This window comes from Dromiciops gliroides, chromosome 2, assembly GCF_019393635.1.
Source record: "Dromiciops gliroides isolate mDroGli1 chromosome 2, mDroGli1.pri, whole genome shotgun sequence".
In the NCBI taxonomy this organism is placed as follows: Eukaryota; Metazoa; Chordata; class Mammalia; order Microbiotheria; family Microbiotheriidae; genus Dromiciops; species Dromiciops gliroides.
This window is the reverse complement of record NC_057862.1, coordinates 480,618,640-480,636,160: the sequence shown is the minus strand read 5'-3', so window position 1 is coordinate 480,636,160 and position 17,521 is coordinate 480,618,640.

Genomic DNA, 17,521 nt, shown 5'->3' with positions numbered 1-17,521 from the left:
GAGTGTATAGCCTTGAGGCATATCAGGAGTGAAGGTAGATAGAGAAATTTTGCTGACTATAGGCCAGTCACTTGAGCCTAAACCACTCTCACCACCACCAGGAAGGAAGAGAATTACAGTTTCTTTAAGCAGTAATAGTACATGGCTAATATCAGAGCCATTAAGAAAAAAGCAATTAATTTTTTAAAGCATTTTGGACTTCAACTCACAATAACCCATTTCCATTTTATGGGCTATGACTTACCTTGAGAGGGCACATTGTTATTTGACTAATCATGGATCCCAAGAAGATCTGGATTCAAATTCTTTTCCTGATGCCTATACTTCTTTGACCATAAAGAAATTGCTTGACTTTTTGAAGTTTCTGGTTTTTTATCTATAAAATGAAATGGTAATACATGTAATATGCAACTAACAATGTTGTTGTAAGGAGATATTAAGATGTGTGTGAAGTATTTCCCAAATTTAAATTGGATTCATAAATTCCAGTGAATATTTTTCATGTTCTACATTGGGAAAAGTCACCCAGCTTCTTAAGTTTCACGTTTTCATATGAATACGTATGTACACAAAAAGTACAGAATGTACATGTGTGCATATATCGATACATACACATATACATAGATACACATATATGTATGTGTATTTGTATATATACTAGTACACACATGTAAATGCTTAGAAAAACACAAATCTGTATACTTGCATACACAAGCACATAAAATTATACATTCTCAAAGACATGTATAAACATAAATATGATTGAATTTAAGTGCAATGTACTCATACACACATAGACAATTGAACACACACATAAACATGAATACAAATGAAAATGCACCAATGTATAAATATACAATCCCTATGCATCTATTTATATATAAATTTATTATACATATGCATACATACGTAGATGCACATATTCACACACTACACATACACATGCAAATATATAATGTAAATATTTCTATATAGATGTACTCACAAATTTATACCTGTGCATATGCATAATATAGGTAGAGAAATATATTATGAATACACATTCATGGGCAGAGGTAAGGACAAAGGTATACACACTACAATACACATAGATGATAGAAGACATTGTACATATATATATATAAATACATACACATAAACACACATATTTTATACATGCTTACATGTGATATAGGGATATGTGTATAGGTGCATGTATACATACTCATGAGTACTGTGCAAATGTGTGAATGAGTACATATTTACAGTCCTGTGTCGGCACAGGGGAATTTACAGTATAAATTTATATACATGTATGTGTGGACATATATACCTCATGTGTGAATGTCTTGTACTATGTGCATACACATCCTCTATGTGTTGATTCATGTATGTGTACATGGAGATGCACTGTGTATCGTCTATGTGGATTCTAAGCCCCCCAGATTTTTTTTTTGGCTGGCAGTGGCCCACTTTAATAAAGAGTTGAAAGTCAAGAAATAGGTCGAGAATATGAGCAAACAGAAAAAATTCTGACCCTAGAAAGTTTCTTTGTTGACAAGGAAGATCAAAATACACCCTCAGAAGAAGATAAAGTCAAAGTCTCAACATCCAAAGCTTCAAAGAAAAATATGAATTGGTCTTAGGTCATAGAAGTGCTCAAAAAGCACTTTGAAAATAAAGTTACAGTGGTAGAGGAAAATATGGAAAGAAAAATGAGAGTGATATGAGAAAATCATGAAAAAAGTCAACAGCTTGGTAAAGGAGACACACACACACACACACACACAAAACAGAATAAAATAACACCTTAAAAAACATACTAGGCCAAATGATAAAAGAGGTACAATAAGCCAATGAGGAAAAAATGCCTTGAAAAGTCAAATTGGCCAAATGGAAAAGGAGGTACAAAAGCTCTCTGAAGAAAATAACTCTTTAAAAGTTAAAATTGAGCAAATTGAAGCTAATGACTTTATGAGAAATCAAGAAACAATAAAGCAAAACCAAAAGCATGAAAAAAATTAAAGGCAATGTGAAATATCATATTGGAAAAACAACTGATCTAGAAAATAGATCCAGGAGAAATAACTTGAAAATTATTGGACTGCCTATAATCCATTAACAAAAAAGAGCCTAGCCATGGTTTTCCAAGAAAATGTCAGGGAAAATCACCCTGGTATTCTCGAACCAGAAGGTAAATTAAAAATTGAAAGAATCCACTGGTCACCTCCTGAAAGAGATCCTAAAATGAAAAGTCCCAGGAATAGTATAACCAAATTCTGGAGCTCCTAAGTCAAGGAGAAAATACTGCAAGCATCCAGAAAGAAACAATTTAAGTACTGTGGAACCACAGTCAGGATAACACAAGATTTAGCAACTTTTATATTAAAGGATCAGAGGGCTTGTAACATGATATTCTGGAGGGCAGCGGAACTGGGCTTACAACCAAGAATCACCTACCCAGTAAAACTGCATATAATCTTTCAGGGGGAAAAATGGGAATTCAATGAAAGAGAGAACTTTCAGCCATTCTTAATCAAAAGACCTGAGCTGAATAGAATATTTGACTTTCAAATACAAGATTCTATAGAAGCATAAAAAGGCAAATAGGAAAAAGAAATCATAAGGGATATTAAAAGACTAAAGTGTTTACATTCCTACATGGGAAAATGATACGTGTAACTCATAAGAACTTTCTCATTATTAGAGCAGGTGGATGGAGCATATTTAGACAGAGGACATGGATGTGAGTTGAATATGAAGGGATGATATCTCTAAAGAATTAAATTAAGGGGATAGAGCAAAGCACTGGGTGAAAGAGAAAGGGAACAGTGGAGTTGGGTAAAGTATCTCACATAAAAGAAGCAAGACAAAAGCTTATACAGTGGAGGGGAAGATGGCTTAAGTGCTGGGGAGTGATTGAACCTTACTCTCATTAGAATTGGCTCAAAGAGGGAACAACCTACACACTCAATTGTGTATAGTATTCTATCTTACCCTGCAGAAAAGTAGGATGGGAAGGGGAAAAGGGGGGTTATTGAAGGGAGGGCAGATTGGGGTAGGGCATTCAGAAGCAAAACACCTTTCAGGAGGGAAAGGGTGAAAGCAGAGAGAGAATACAGTAAATGATATAGGGAGGTAGTAGCATGGAGGTAAATTCAGTTAGCAATAGGAACTACGAAAAACATTTGAAGCAAGTTTGTCCAATAAAGGGCTCATTTCTCAAACACATAGAGAACTGAGTCAAATTTGGTAAAATCAGAGCCATTCCCCACTTGATAAATGATCAAAACACATGAACAGTTTTCACATGAAATAATCAAAGCTGGTTCTTCCTCGTCCTCTATGAGCCTGCTTCAACCAAGAACTCTCCAGCAAACTGAGTGTGGAAGCTTTTTATAGGTCTGGAGCAGAGGTGTTCCTTATACCCTGCTTTGGGCTGATTGGTAGGTGTCATCCAAATCCATTGGTTCACTGGACTTGAAGGTGGTCTCAAACTGAGTTCAAGTCCTTAGCTTCTGAGAACAATACCTACTTAAAGGCCAGACAGGTGTGGTTACAATCTAATTAACTTTAAGTAGGCTAATGAGCAAAGTCAATCACTCTCACTTAATTCAGTTTAGATTAATCTCCAAGTGGGCCTTTGAGTATCTGCCAAATCCCATTATTTTCTCACAGGTGGAAATGCAAACTTATTCAAACATTCTGTAAAGCAATTTGGAAGTATGGCCAAAGGACTATAAAACCCTGCATACTCTTTGACCTAGTAATACCACTACTATGTCAGTATCCAAAAAGAGATTAAAAAAAAAAGTTAAAGGACCTGTATATGCAAAAATATTTATGGCAGCCTTTTCCTGTTGCAAAGAATTTGAAATTGAGGACTCAGCCATCAACTGTAGAATGACTGAACAAATTGTGAGTTGAGATTATGAGGAAACACTATTGTGCTATAAGAAATGATGAGCAGGATGTTCTCAGAAAATCCTGAAAAGACTTACATGAGCTGATGCAAATATGTACTGTTTACAAAGTAACAGCAATATTGCAAGATGTGAATGATTTGGCTAGTCTTGTCAATGCAATGATCCAAGACAACTCTGAAGGACTTAGGAAAAATACAATCCATCTCCAAAGAAAGAACTGATGGTGTCTGAATTCATTTTGAAGCATATTTATTTTTAGTTTCTTGGGGTTTTTTTGCATTTTTGTCTGTTTTCTTTCACAATATGACTAATGTGGAAATGTTTTGCATGACTACACATGTACAGCTTATATTGCATTTCTTGTGTTCTTAAGGGTGGGGGTGGCAGGGAGTGAGGAGATAATTTGGAACACAGTTTGAAAAATGGATGTTAAAACTGTTTTTACATGTAATTGGTAGAAAAGATAATTCAATAAAGACCTAAAAATAATAATAGTAACAAAAACAGCAATAATGAGGTCTTGAGTTACTTACACACAGCCCGCTCCCACAAAGTTGTGCTATTATGGCTTCCTTCCTTGCTTGGCCTTGCTACCAGATCTATGGCATTTTCCTATTTTCCAGTTTCTGAGTAACCTATGTTACATCCAGTCTCTGATACACTATGACTTCAGAGATCTGTTTCAGGAGAACATTTTGCTTAAAGGTCTTTGTATTGTGGTAGATTAAATATGAACATGGAATCTGGAATACTTTTTTTTTCAGGTTCTTCCTCTGATACACTGGCTGTTGTACCTGCCTCACAGGGTTATTTTAGGTATATATAAAAAAGCAGTTTTCTAATGTTAAGTAATATATAAATTCTATTAGTTATTATTATTAATACTATTCCTCTTCTTCCTCCTACTACTACTATTACAACTACTACAACTATGACTACACTATTAGTACTACTACTATTACCCCATGATTTATGATCCTCTTTTGCTTTGATTTTGACCAAATTCCAATATATTGTATGACAGAGCATGATACCTTACTCCTTCTCCTCTCTTCCTCCCTCCTTCTTCTCTTTCCTTCTCTCACTGACACTTTATTTTCTTGATAAGTAAATATGAGGCAAATGCAACCAAGTTATCCCATCTACCCTTCATGATTTCCTTAGGAACATAAAAATTCTAATATTTCTACAAGAGACTTTTTTGACAATACTGAACAAACTTTCTTAAGTGTGTATTTGGAGGCAGTATGAGAAATAAATTCACAGTATAGAAATGACAATGTCATTTAAACAGCATCATGCTTCTGATATGATTATTCAAGTGATAGAAAATAAACAAGTATCAGATGTAGACTTCAATACACAGTAATACAAGGGCTTTCAAAAATCCTACAGTTTTCCATTCTCCATTTCACTATGGAATTTCTCCCTGAGAAAACCAGTAGGCAGGTATTTGTTTGCTCTCCCTAGAAGTTCTTCCTTGCTCAGATTCTATCTCTGTTTTATTGATTGGTTTCATTTTGACTTATCTTTCAATCACAGAAAAATTACTTCTTTTTCCTATCCATTTCTCCTTTCTTCTCCTTGTTATTCAAAAGCCTCTGTCTGCTGCTTGCTTAATGAAATTGAATTTTATAATGAGAAATATTGCAAGACTGCCTTTCTTCACAAGTGGAGAAAAATGGGTGGTCGTAATGGAGAGAATCAGGGTAAGTGGGTAGTCTTACTCAATTCTTTGGTTGTCCCATCATAATTCCCCTACTGAGCTCATTTATGTCTTTTTGGACACCTCAGAGGAAGTTGGGTATTTTTCCAGTAGTGTCTTTTGATTGGTCATTGTTTGACACTATTTACTTTCATGTTGTGTTTGCTGTAAATCATCTGCTTGGTTGAAGGGTATGCTGCTGTCTTTCAGTAGGGAAGTAAAATTAGGATGTTTAATAAGTATTTGGTCATATTTTTTATTCTTCCTTTTTCAGTCAAGGAAAATAATTATTATACTGGAAAAGAAATAAAGAATAAATACATATGTTGTTACAAGACAACTTTCATGAAATGGGGATAATCTATAAATTTTTGTTATATAAGAATAAAACATACCCATAAAATTTAAAAAAAGAAAAAGAAATCAGGATCATTAAAGGAATATTGGTGAAGCTATGAATGACTCCAGACATTTTGTAAAACATTTTGGATCTATGCCCACAAATCTACTAACCTATTCATACTTTTATTAAATAAGCTTTTATTTATATGTACTCATGCCCATTCCTTCCCTCAAGGTCATCCCACCTAAGAAAATGTATTTTTAAATATAAGAAATAAAAAAATAAGAAAACCTGATTAATATATTTTTAAAAATCTATATGCAATTTGCAATACTTGTGGACTTCCTGCCTCTGCAATAGGTGGATTGGGAATATAGTTTCATAACTCATTTTTTCTAGTTATTATTTTTCTTTATAAATTTGCAATAATCACATTTGATTTATTTGTGTATATGATTGTTCTTTCCATTTACATTCTGATAGTCTTTGTGAATATTGTTTCCTTGACTCTGCTTACCTCTCTCTGCATCAGTTGGGGTAGACCTTTTCATGCTTCTTTGTTTCAATCATATTCATCAATTATTTTTTTTATTTCTTATTTATTTTTAACAATTTTTTTCTTTTTAAATTTTGAGTTCCAAGTTCTCCCCCTCCATCCTACACTTCCCCTTAATACTTAGAAGGCAGACAATATGATATCAATTATACATGTGAAAACAAGCAAAAAAGACTTTCATTTTAGACATATAAAAAAATAAAATAAAACAGAAAGCAAAAAAAAATTTTCAATGGGCATTGAATTCATTAATTCTCTTTCTAGATATAAATAGCCTTTTTTTATTATGAGTCCTTTGGAATTGTCTTAGATCACTGAATTTGTCAGAGTAATCAAGTCGATCATCATTAAAACATTGCTTAGAAGAGTTAAGTCTATCACATTTAATCACCACACAATGTTGCTGTTACTGTGTACAATGTTCTCCTGGTTCTGTTCACTTCACTCAGCATCAATGCACTTAAGTCTTTCCAGGTTTTATTTTTTCTGAAATCTGCCTGCCCATCATTTCTTACACCACAATAGTATTCCATTATATTCATATATCACAACTTGTTCAGCCATTCCCTAATAGATGGGGATTCCCTTGATTTCCAATTCTTTGCCACCACAAAAAGATCTGCTAGAAATATTTTTGTTCATATGTGTCCTTTTCCCTTTTTTATGATCTCTTTGAGATCTAGAATTATCAGTGTTTTTGCTGGGTCAAAGGGTATGCACAGTCCCATGGATCTTTGGGAATATTTCCAAATTGCTCTCCAAAATGCCTTGATCAGCTCACAAGTCCACCAACAATGCATGTGTGCCAATTTTTCCAAACATTCTCCAACATTTATTATTTTTTTTCTTGTCATATTAGCCAATCTGATAGGTATGAGGTGGTATTCAAGAGTTGTTTTAATTTGAATTTATTTAATAAATAGTGATTTAGAACTTTTTTTTAAAAAATTGGCAATAGATAGCTTTGATTTCTTTTTTTGAAAACAATTTGTTCATACCCTTTGACCATTTCTCAATAGGAAGGCCTTGCATTCTTTGATCTAGTTCCCTATATATTTTAGAAATTAGGTCTTTATCAGAAACACTGGCTGTAAAAAATGTTTACCAGTTTTCTGCTTCCTTTCTAGTTGTGGCTGTATTACTTTTGTTTGTACAAAATTTTTTAATTTAATGTAATAAATATCACGCATTTTGCATTTTATAAAATTCTCTATCTCTTGTTTGGTGATAAATTCTTCTCCTCTCCATAGATAAGAGAGGTAAGCTCTTCTTTTTCTCCTAATTTTCTTGTGGTATCACCCTTTATGTCTAAATCATGTACCCATTTTCACATTATTTTGGTATATGGTATAAAATATTGGTCTATGCCAGTTCAAAAACAAGAAATAGAAAGAGAAATTCCATTTAAAATAACTGTGACAACAGAAAATATTTTGGAGTCTATTTGCCAAGACAAACATAAGAACTATATAAACAAAATTACAACAATTTTTGCCCAAATAAAGTTAGATTTAAACAATTAGAAAAAAATATCAATTGTTTATGGTTAGGCCAAGCTAATATAATCAAAATGACAATTCTACCTAAATTATTTTACTTATTTAGTGCTATACCAATCAAACTACCAAACTTCATTTTATAGAGCTAGAAAGAATAATAATAAAATTTATGTGGAAGAAAAAACATCAAGAACATTAAGGGAATTAATGGGGGGGGGAACAAATTAAGGTGGCCTAGACATATCATAACTAAAACTATATTATAAGGTGCCAATCATCAAAACTATTTGGTACTGGCTAAGAAATAGAGTGGTGCATCAGTGGAATAGCTTAGGCACAGAAGAGGAAAGAGTAAATGACTATAGTAAACTACAGTTTGAAAAACACAAAGGATCCAGCTTATGGGATAACTCACTATTTGACAAAAACTGCTGAGAAAACTACACAATATTATGGAAGAAACTAGACATAGACCAACACATCACAACATATACCAAGATAAATTCACAATGGGTACATGATTGAGACATAAATAAAGGATTGTGAGAAAATTATTAATAATAAGGGTTTTGGGACTCACCAGGGGCCCCTGCTGAGAGAACCGGGCATGACCTTTCTTAAGGTCAGCCCAGAGTTAGGAAGTTACTTCATTCAAAACCACACCTACTTGAAAGCCTTGTGTTCTCTGAACTCTGACCTCAGCACCTTCTACTCATGGACTGCCCTCAAATCCAGTAAAAGAATAGATTTGAGTGATACTAGCCAATTAGCTTTGAACAATGTGTATGGGCAGGCTTTGCTTCTGCCCTCAGCAAGCTTGCACAGACATTTGCTCTTTAGGCCTGGGAACAAGGAAGGGGAGCCACACAGCACAGTTTCTCTCTTCTCTCTCTCTCCCCTCTCTCTCCCCTCTCTCTCCCCTCTCTCTCCTCTCTCTCTCTCCCTCCCTCCCTCTCTCTCTCTCTCCCCAGATCCTAGCTATGCTTCCCTATCTTTCAGAGCCATGTGCTCTCTCTTGACTAATATTTAATATACTTTAATTAATGCTTAATTCCCCCAAACTGGTGCAGTAGCCTCTAATTTCTAAGTAACAAATATATGATAAACCCCAGCTAATTTCCCCTACACTTGAGATAGAAATAGGGTGACCACATAGACTTTTACTTGCCCCAGGATGCTCTCATAAACAAATTAGGATGGGGCACTAGAGGGCAGAGTAGTTAAAAACCATCCCTGGATTCAGGAGGACCTGAGTTCAAATTTGGCCTAAGACACTTGACACTTACTAGCTGTGTAACCCTGGGCAAGTCACCTAATGCTCAGTGTCCCCCCACCTCCCCCCCCCCAAAAAATGATAATTATAAATTAAATTAAATTTTTAAAAATAAACAAATTAGGAGAGTGATGAATAATTTAGCTATAAAATCTATAGAGCAGGGAAGAAAGTATGACCAAAAAAGAAATAGAGAAGTTCCAAAATGCAAAATGGATTTTTATTACATTAAATTTAAATGTTTTGGTACAAACAAATTAACAAACAGATTAGATAGATGATACCATAAGAGATGTTGTTAAATTTCCTGAAATCTAGGTAAACTAAGGAAAATATGCCTAGTGTTTTTTGTTTTTTGTTTTTTTTTCTCATATACCCATTTGACAACATTATAAAGAAAAGAAATTTAGTCTGGCATAATTTATTCTTGGTGAAGTCATACTGGCTCTTTACTACCACTGCCTGTTCTTCAAGATCTTCAATAACCATCTCTTGGTCCTGTGAAACAAAGTAATTACTATTAAAGAATGATCATAATATCACCCCCAGGGTGCTGAAATTTAGAGTGCCTTTTCAGTATCTGTACTCTTTCAACATCTAGCAAGTAGAGAGCCTATTGTATAACAAAAGATAACATTAACATATTACTTAAACGTTTGCAAAGCTCATTATAATATAATATATCATCTATCCTGGGAGATAGGTCTTATTACTATCCCATTTTAAAAATGAGAAAATTGAGGCAATCAAATGTTAAGTAACAGAAGTAACAGACAGAAAATGTCTTGATACCAGTCTTTGTAACTCTAGGTCTAGTACTTAATCCTTTGTGCCACCTAGCTATGTCATGCTTAATTTGCCTCATACTTCTTCCTTCAAGAATGCTGCATATAGTTAAAAGAATAGTAGAAATAGTTAACAGTGAAATGAAATATATAAGATAATAAGAGGACTTTTCTATTCTCAGTTAGTTGAAGACAACAGATCTGGCTAAAATTCATGCCAATAGACTGGAAAAACAAACAAATTAAAAAAAAACTATGAATATTATTGATGAGTCAATGTAGAAAAATTATGGCCAAAGAAGTGGTATTTCAAAAAGGAAATGGAAGAAGTTCAGGGAAGGAGTAGGAGAAGAGAGTAAAACAGGTTGAATAAGGAGAAAAAAACATGGATGACTTAATAGGCTGTAGACTACTAACAGCTTGGTTTGGGGGTGGTAAAATTTGTAAAATTTGGGAGAAATTGAGGAAAGTTTGTAGTACAATTTCCAGACTCAAAAGCTCACACACATTATACTTTCAGATTGTAGCAAAAGCAGGATCCGGACTATTAAGGAGAATATAAAAGGATTAAAAAGGATTAAGGCAGATCAAGAAGGATTAGGGAATGGAAACTGAAGAGGTAAACTCCAAAAGGAAAAAGCAAATTTAAGAGGAGGTAAAGTAAGAAAAGGTAAGTGGATTAATTAGAGGGTTAAGCAAATGACAGAATGGTGGGTGGTGAAACATACTAGACTTTGTTGTAAGGCTGAAGGGGAGGTCCAAGTGGATGTAACTGGAGTTATTTAGACAAAGGAAATATGCTTGAAAGAAGTTCTCTTTAAAATGTTTGAACTAGGTGTTTAAAGCTGAAGTGTAAACACCCACAGGCAGTTTCAAAAATCAAAGCTGAAAAAATTAACCACAGTAGAGGAAATTGTGCAGAGACTTGCATCATTATCAAATGTGTGATGTTTGTATTCCTGCCATAGTCTTGCTGTTTTCCAAATGTAAGCTATTCTCACTCTTGGAGGAGAACATGAAGGCACTTCCACGAAACTCCTCCACACTTCCCAGATCTTAAAGACACAGATGGATTCCCTAAAGAAAATAAAATTAAACCTTTTGATGGAAAAGAAGGGACTCTGAATCTGAGAAAATAGGATTGGATCCTTTTCAGCATAGTGGAGAATATGAGAACCCTACACACAAATGAAGAGAAAAGAAACAAGTCCCTTTACAAATAGAACTTAAAACAAATTTTAAAATCTTCCTGAAAAGTAAATAATTAGATGCTGTGAAGAGGAAGAATCTGCTTGCTCTTTCAAGAATGATATAGGAGAATAACTGTAACCATCAGGGGAGGGATCCTCTAGTAAACAGTAAAGGAAGAAGAATAGTAGAGAGTGGCTATCTTCTCATAGATACTGAGAATCATTTGTTTAAAAAATAGACTAATCAGTATAGACTGAAAATAAATAAAGAGTTATATTTTCTTTCTGGGACATGTATCCAAGACATAACACATTTTCCAAGACTTAATGAAAATGGAGGACAATTATCCACTTGCTCACACTCATTTGGGCACAAATGACACTTCCAGTAGGAATCTAAGAAAGTATCACCAATGATTAGAGAGTTTTGTGCAAGAAAAGGAAGATCATAGTGCTGTACTGGTCATGTTTTCCTCACTGTTGCCCCTTAAAGAAAAAGGGTACAAAAAGAAAAGTGAATTTCAAAAGTGAACAGATAACAATGGAGTGTCTAAGAATAAGATGTGGATTTAAGAATCACAGCTTACAAGAAGAGGTTGAAAGATTCCTGGCCAGAGGAAGAGTATAGTTAACAAAGGCTAGAAAGAAAGCGTTTCCGGGGAACTTGCAAAGCTAATCAAAAGAGGTTTAAACCATGAAAAAGATGGAAGAAGTATACTACTTATATAGATTACAACTGAGCTATAGAATAGTGCTTAACATAGTGGTATCGCAGTAATCAAAATGTCATCTGAGGTCCCTAACATTCTGTCATAAGATTGCAAAGAGACATCTGAAAATCTAATGTTCTAAAGCTCAAAAATCCAAAGTTCCTAACCCTGCAAAGTCAGCACATGAATTAAGGAGAATCTGAGAAAGGCCAAAAAGGGCTGACCACTTCCAGCCAACTGTGCATGAGTGAGTAGTGCCTGGAGGGGAAAAAAGAAAAAAAAACAAACAAAACCCTTAACCTTAATTCAGATGGTAAGCAAATCAAATAAAACACTAATCATTATCAAAACTCTTAGACACCCTAGGAATCCCCCAAAAGATGGAAAAAAGTAACTCAATAACAACTGAGCAGAGACTCAAAGAAAAAAAAAAGAATGTTTATTTGTTTTCCAAAAGGACTACATGAACACATAGAAGAAATGAAGTAAAAAATAAAAATGAAATAAAAGTTCTACATGAAATAATTTGAAGAACAATTTTTATCCTGGATGAAAAAGTGGTAAACTTCCCCTCGAAAAAGTGGATTCTGGGGGGCAGCTAGGTGGTGCAATGGAAAAAGCAACAGCCCTGGATTCAGGAGGACCTGAGTTCAAATCCAGCCACTTGACACTTACTAGCTGTGTGACCTTGGGCAAGTCACTTAACAACTTCATTGCCATGAAAAATAAGAAGAAGGAGGAGGAGGAGGAGGAGGAGGAGGAGAAGGAGAAGGAGAAGGAGAAGGAGAAGGAGAAGGAGAAGGAGAAGGAGAAGGAGAAGGAGAAGGAGAAGGAGAAGGAGAAGAAGAGGAAAATGAAATACACACAATAGTGTAAGGAATGGCAAAAGGGCCCATTTTACTTGACTAAAGCATGTAAGAAGATAGGTTATATACAAAAAAACCTGAAAAGTTATGTTGCAGACATATTGTTAACACATTTAAATGTTCAACATATGAGTTTGTGGTTGATCACAGAGTCAATAAGGATGGATTTGAATTTATTTACTCTGGGGTAATGAAGTGAATTTCTCATCCTGGGTTCACTGGGAAAAATGTAAGGAAGAAAATCATTGATCAGCTATATCTGCTGAATAATTTGAGAAAACAAACTAAAAATGAAATTCTAAAAAGATTAGCATGCTAAGGAAAACTGTTCAGTGATACAGGCTTCAGCTCCTAGGATAAAGATCTGTTGGGGTTTTTTGTGTGTTTTTTTTAAATTCCAGAATCTTTTCTTAAAATATAGAGATAATAGTTAATAGATGCACCACCAGACAATTATTAAACACTTGATAAGACTTCAAAACTTCAAACTACAAAACATCTTTTTGCTCTCTCTTTTTGCTTTTGAAATCACTGGAGATAAAATGTTTTTGACATTATTTTCATTCAAGACTGGGAAATTTCTAGTTAGTTAAATCACCTACCTCTCCTACATTAAATCAATAAAATCATTCACTCCCCTGGTGAGGACGACAGTAGTAGAGACATCTGGGTGCTTTTTGTCTGTAATTTCCATAAACTCTCTACAAATATAAGGATCAGCATCCTCCAAACTCCACTAACCTATTTTAGTATATGTATGTGTTCATATTATGTGTATATGCACACACACATATATATATGTTATATATGTATGTAAATATGTACATATATAAATGCTTTAATAATAATTTATAAATCTATATGAAACATATTATGCTTTACTTATAAATTTCATCTCAAGTTTCTAATACATGAAGTTGCTTAAAATGGGCATTTATAGTATCTCTCTATCTGTCTGTCTGTGTCTCTCTGTCTCCTTATTTCTTTTTTGTTGTTATTGGGTTGTTTTTGTTTTTGTTTTTTTTGTGGGGCAATGAGGGTTCAGTGACTTGCCCAGGGTCACACAGCTAGTAAGTGTCAAGTGTCTGAGGCCGGATTTGAACTCAGGTCCTCCTGAATCCAGGGCTGGTGCTTTATCCACTGCACCACCTAGCTGCTCCTTATTTCTGACACTGAGGATCATGGTTCTAAATTCCCCTTTCAGATAGGACTATAGACAAGAAACAACAATGAACAAGAAAATAGTCACCTGAACTCAGATAGTCAAAGAAAAATCAACAATGTTAAAGGAAATTTATTTAGGGAATTTTCCTGGTTGGTTTAAAAATTAATCATTTAAAAAATTGTCATTTTTTCTAATAGGGTCTTGATTATTCTCTTTATATCCCATTTCAGAAATCCTGAATACCAGGACCACCTTACATTCAATATATCAAAGGACCTAGTGTATTCCCAGGCTGCCAGGAGACTAGATGGAGGCCTGGTTAATGGTTTATATAATCTAATAGGCATTTTTATGCATAGAGCATCATAAAAGTTGAAAAACAAGGGGGCATATAGGTGGCACAGTGGATAAAACACTGGCCCTGGATTCAGGAAGACATGAGTTCAAACCAGCCTCAAGAACTTAAGACTTACTAGCTGTGTGATCTTGAGGAAGTCACTTAACCCTCATTGCCTGCCCCATCCCCCCAAAAAAAGAAAAACAAACTAAGAATATAGAACAGGATTATATCACTTTTCAAATGACCAAGGGTCTACCTAATTTTCAATTTGTCTTTTCATAGACAAATTTAAAAATAAAATGTCCTTACCATCTCTTTAGAATAGGAGAGACAACCAGTCACCACAGGAGGCTAGTTGAATAAAATCTTGCATTGCTTACTCTCTGAGTATCTTGAGTGGTGGTAACCTTAGCCACTTTTCTCAAGAGTCCCAGTCATCCTAATTCTGACACCAAATTTTTGGGAATTTTCTCAGACTAGATTTCTAAGAATATAGGGTTGATCTTACCAAACAGCTAGATATGCTGACTAGTTATCAAATGACTTGAGCAGTGAAAATGAAAATAAAAAGTTATACGAGCAATGTAAAGAATGCAGATTGCTGATAGCAGCTTTAGCTTCCTTGAGTACAGATTTGTTTATTATTCCTTTTAAGGTTCGCTTAGACCAGAGCTTCTTTAACTTTTTCTGCTTTCATACTTTTTTTCACCTAACAAATGTTTATGTGATCCTGGAAATATAGGTATATAAAATAGGTACTCTTGCCAATAAATACTGTTTTACTGTTTCCAATTTTTTGTGACCCCCACATGCAGTTATGTGGTCACAGTTCATAGTTTGAGAATCTTTGATTTATACTGCATATCCAATTAACAGCATTCTGCAGCATTTTGGGATAGATAAAATACTTTTTAAAACAGCTAGGTGGCACAGTTAAAAGAGTTCTGGACCTAGAATCAGGAAGACCTGAATTCAAATCCAGTTTCATATACTTATTAAGTTTGGAACCCTGGGTAAGTCATTCACATCTGTTTGCTTTAGTTTTCTCACTTGTAAAATGATCTAGAGAAGAAAATGGCAAACCATTCCAGTATTTTTTCCAAGAAAACCTCAAATGTGGTCACAATTAATTAGACATGACTGAAACAAATCAACAACAAGAATATACTTTTCACAAAAGAGAAAAGAGGAGGGAAAGGGGGAATCTCAGAAAAAAAGTGGTTTCTGCGAAATATTTGCCAAGCAGCCATCAGATTTTGTCATCAGAATGGTTAAGCATTACTTGATCAAGGGCAGGAAAGAACAGGAATTGACCACATACTCTTATAATCATTAGTGAAATCCATTTGTCCTAAAATATTAGGGTGCAGGAACCATCAAGGAAAAACTGCAGGTTCCTCATCTTAGTATAATAGATAATTCTTATAACATTGGATAAGACCATTTGCTTTACTATGCCATCATATAATTTATTCTATTTTATTCCTCCTTCAGGTAACATAATCACACCTATGTTTGTGAAAATTACACAGTCAGGGATTTGGTAGATGGATTAGGAAAAGGATCAAAATTAGGAGACAACAGTTCAGGTAATATATAATAACCTCCTAGATTGGGAAATCACTGTATGGGGAGTAAGAAAGGGGCATACATGAGAAATGTGGAGATAGAAATGGCAAGATGTGATAACTAAGAGGATATTCTGAGTAAGTGAAAGTGAAGAATTGAGGATGACATTAATGTCGCAAACCTGTGTGATGGAAAGAAAGACACTGTAATGTGTCTCTAATACAGATCACTATATAGCCATGCTTACTCATCCTGTGTGATTTTATCTGCTTCCTAATCTAAAATTAAATATGTTTGGAAGGGATGGAGTAGAGAGAAAGAGAAGGCAGAAGTGGTGGGGGGAGAGCCAAGATTGCGGAGGAAAGACATTAAACACACAGAGCTCCCGACACAATTACCGCAAAAACAGCAATAAAATAAGCCCTGGAGTGACAAAACCCACAAAAAGACACTGAGATTATTTTCCAGATTAAAGGGGCCTGTACTGGCCTGTGAGCAGAATCCAACCCCCTGCCACCCCCCATCAAAACAACAGAGACCCCAAACACACTGCGCAAGGGGAACCTATCCCCAGCCTCTGAATCAGCTAAAGCACCTGCATTTTCTGGAATTAGGTTTACCATCAGATGAAAGGGCTGAATGGCTGGCCCAGGGGTGGAAAACACAGGGGTGTCTACAAGACCTGAGGAGAAGTTAGAATATCCCACCCAAGCAGAGAACCAGAAAGAAATCTTGAGCTTCAGGAGGCCCAGGTGGGGGAGGGGCACAGGCTCATTGAATCTAAAAACCATCACAGCACTCTGCTGGCTAGTTAACTAGTAAGTTGGCTTGAGGTGACCTTCAGACCAGAGAACAGGCCAGGCTAGAGAAAAATCTGCCCTCCCTCAAACTGAAACACCTGGGACCCTCTAAAGCTTGACACAGTATAGCTTGCAAGTAGGGTCCCACCATAAGAGGGAGCTAAGAGTCAAGTAAAAAGGCAAGATGAACAAGCAAAGAAAGTTGAGAACAATAGAAAGTTTCTTTAGCTACAAGGAAGATCAAGGTGCACTCTCAGAAGAAGATAACAACCTCAGGGCCCATATATCCAAAGCTTCCAAGAAAAATATGAACTGGTCTCAGGCCATGGAAGTGCTCAAAAGGGACTTTGAAGAGAAAGTAGGAGAGAAAGAGGGAAGATCTAGAGAGGTAGAGGAACGAATGGAAAGAGAAATGAGAGCAATGCAGGAGAGCAATGAGAAAATAGTCAACAGCTTGAAAACCCAAATGGAAAAGGAGATAAAAAAGCTGTCTGTTGAAAATTATTTCCTAAGAACTAGGATTGAACAAATGGAAGCTAGTGAATTTATGAGAAACCAAGACACAGTAAAGCAAATCCAAATGAATAAAAAATTAGAGGGCAATATGAAATATCTCCTTGGAAAAACAACTTACCTGTAAAATCTATCCAGGAGAGAGAATTTGAAAATCACTGGACTACCTGAAAACCATGACCAAAATAAGAGTTTAGACAGCATCTTCCAAGAGATTGTCAGATTGTCACATTGCCCTGATATTCTAGAAGCAGAATGCAAAATAGAATTTGAAAGAATCCACTGATCACCTCCTGAAAGAG